The 3,057-nt window shown below is 51.4% G+C and overlaps 1 protein-coding gene across 2 annotated transcripts in view; it reads right to left on the reverse strand.

The window, feature by feature from the left end:
• STS (steroid sulfatase) overlaps window positions 1–3,057 on the reverse strand; it is a 125,180-nt gene that overhangs the window by 47,351 nt on the left and 74,772 nt on the right. The gene's annotated exons all lie outside the window — the stretch shown is intronic.

Genomic DNA, 3,057 nt, shown 5'->3' on the forward strand with positions numbered 1-3,057 from the left:
AAGGAAGGAAGGAAGGAAGGAAGGAAGGAAGGAAGGAAGGAAGGAAGGAAGGCAGGCAGGCAAGATCCAGCATCGGCCTGGATCTGAATTCTGTTTCTGCCACTCGCCAGCTGTGAGAGCTGCTTGGGACAAGCTCCTTCAGTTCTGCGTGCCTGGGCTTACACGTCTGTAACACGGGGTAAGAGTGTCCTTTCCACAGCCGTCACGCCACACCTGTGTGACCAGTCCTTCCTCGGGCAGCACGACAGCACGAGACACACAGTCACGCAGCTGAGACTGGCGGGAACTAAGCACGGGGGCGGAGCTGGCCGTGGCGGACACTTAAGCCGTACAGGCGCTTTGTTATGAATCTGTCTCCACAGGTCCGGAGAGCTCTGCTCCACAGAATAAGGCTGCTTCAACATTTGTGAAGGAAAATGCTTCCAAGGACAGAGAGATGGATACGCCCTCTGCGTTAACTGCTTCTTGCAAAGGGGGCTCGACTTTTTAAGCAAACATCCCCATTTTATTTCGTTATGGAATCATTCAGAAAGCTACCCTCTGCTTCTGTGTGATCATAAAAGGCACTTTTTGGAAAGAAGGCATGTTCTTCAAAACGTTCAGATGTACTGAATTTGCAGGAGAACAGAGAAACAGCCTGGCAAATTAATGGAATGGCTTAGGGGAAGAATTTCATTTTTCAGGAAAAAAACCAGTCATCTATTAATATTATATCAGGGTCTAATGCAGAGCTCAAAGACTGAAGAATGGTCTTTATTCTATTCCACAAGGACAAGTAGTTAAAAAAAAAAGAAAAAAAAAAACATTGAAAGTTAGACTTTCAATGAGTCAGGGTAGGCATAAGTGCCATAATAATTAAATAAAAATTAATCAATACGTGTGAGTATCGCAGCACGGGCTTCCTTGCTGGGCAACAACATCTTCAGAGTCGTCTAAGAAACTTGTTACATTATATTATCACACTCATCAAAGAGATAAAATATTCCACAGATTCACACTGCAAAATATTCTACTGATTCCGACTGCTAAGGAGTGAAAAATGTAAATTGACTGACAAGCGACACTTTCATGAGAAATGAGAGGGGGCAGGCTCGCATCGATATACGTGAAAATGTTAAAATTAATGGATTCTTCTTATAAATCTTAGCATGAGGAATGTTCTGGGTTTGGTTTATGCCAACATTTATTATTTGCATCCACCTCTGTTATTTTGTAGGATCGTAGAGCATTAAAGGGAAAAACCACAGCTTAGAACCCGCCTCATCTGAATTCTTCGGGGAAAGACGACAGACCGGAGACCTAGAAAGTCGACACGTTCACAACGTTCGTGAAAGAAAGACCGAGAGGCCGGACCGAGGGCCCCGTCTTCTCGCGTGGGAGGACGGAGTGGCCTTCGAGATTTAAACCAAGCGACGCGAGACAAAACAGAGCCAAACTTGAAGTCGAAGTCGCCACGGCAAGCGACCCCGTCATCACGCTCGATGCGCCGCTTACGACACAGCGACAGAAACGGCGCCACGCGCGAGGCGGTGACGTTCAAGCATTTCCACGACGCCGAGATTAAACAGCTAAAAACTGTCCGGAAAAGGAAGAAAAATCGAGAGAGGGGCGAGGGAGGAGAGGAAGCCCTGTGCACGGAGATCTCCGGCCACCTGGCCGAGTGGTGGCATGTGGACAGCTTAGCGCACAGGGACCGAGCAGGGCCGACACACAACCTTGTCCCCGGAGGAGACGGGACCTGAACCAGCGGGCCCGAGCCCGCTGCTCCGCACTGAGCCTTGTTTCCCGACCCTGTCTACACCCAAGGCCGCCGAGCCATGCACAAGGGGCCAAGAACGCAGGGTCAAGACTTCTCACGCGGACGTGAAAGGCGCAGGGTCACGACTCCTCCTGCACGCGTGCAGGGCGTGCTCTTCAAACACAGCCTCGACGGAAAGCCTTCCCAGCCCTCTGCGGAACGCCCCGTTTCCCAGAAACAGGGTCATTCACTTAGGGAGAAGGGGAAGGGACACGGAAGACAGGGGCTCTCTGCCACCGCCGGCGACGCCGCAGGAAGGGCGCACGCTCTGGAAAAAGGGACCGTGGCGGGTCGTGGCGGCGACTCGGACACTGGCTGCGGGAGGCCTGTGTCCCAAACCCGGCGCTGCCCTAACTCCGCCAAGGACGAGGCGAGCTTCGTATGTAACTGTTAACGGAACACGCGGTGACGGGAACCAGAGCGCTGGCCTCTTCCTCCAGCCCATGGACACAGACGTCCCCAGGGCTCGGGGTGCTCCGCACGTGCTGTTTCGCTGCCGGAATCCACGCGCGTTGCGTGACATTTTTTTTGGAAAAAAAGAATCTTTGCTGCCTCTAAAGGCATCGGAAGGAACGAGGGTGGAGATTCACAGATCAGCTCCACGCTTTAAGTACACACGGAACACACAGACCGACATACCGACACTCCAGTCCATCTCTTCGACAGCGTCCCCGTAAGCGTGGTGCTTGCTTTTCTTGGCAAAGTCCTTGGAGGAGAAGAGGGCCGTGTGCACTTGAAGGTATGACAGGACCAGCAGGAACGGTGTCTCTGCATTCCTGAAAAAAAAAATTCCAAGAGTGATGTAAGCACGTTGGCTACCAGGCTCCTGAGGGGCAGACTAGTATTGCACGGTGACGTTCGTCAACTGAGAAAATGCCACGAAACGATGCCCTTTGTGGAAACTTTCCTTCGAGCAGAGGGGACTCTCTGCAGTAGCTCTAGGAAGTGACAGCGTTGTCACTTCCTAGAGCTACTGCATAGCACTTCAGTCTGCTGGTCTGTACAGTCTGCTGTACAGACCAGCAGACTGAAGTGCTATGCATCTTCTTTTATTGACATCTAACGTCCATTCGGCTTCGTGTCCCACCATGCTGCCCACAACGGGTCTCCCAGAACGAACACTCGGCGGTCAACACTGAAATCTGGGAGGCTGAACGGACCAGTCTTTGAACTGGCCCAAATCTATAATCTCGAGAGTTTCGTGTGATTGCAAAAGCATTTTCCTAAATTCAGAGTCCACCTAAATCTGCTGTGTTGCT

The sequence above is a fragment of the Pteropus vampyrus genome, unplaced genomic scaffold (assembly GCF_000151845.1).
Source record: "Pteropus vampyrus isolate Shadow unplaced genomic scaffold, Pvam_2.0 Scaffold648, whole genome shotgun sequence".
NCBI classification, from domain to species: domain Eukaryota; kingdom Metazoa; phylum Chordata; class Mammalia; order Chiroptera; family Pteropodidae; genus Pteropus; species Pteropus vampyrus.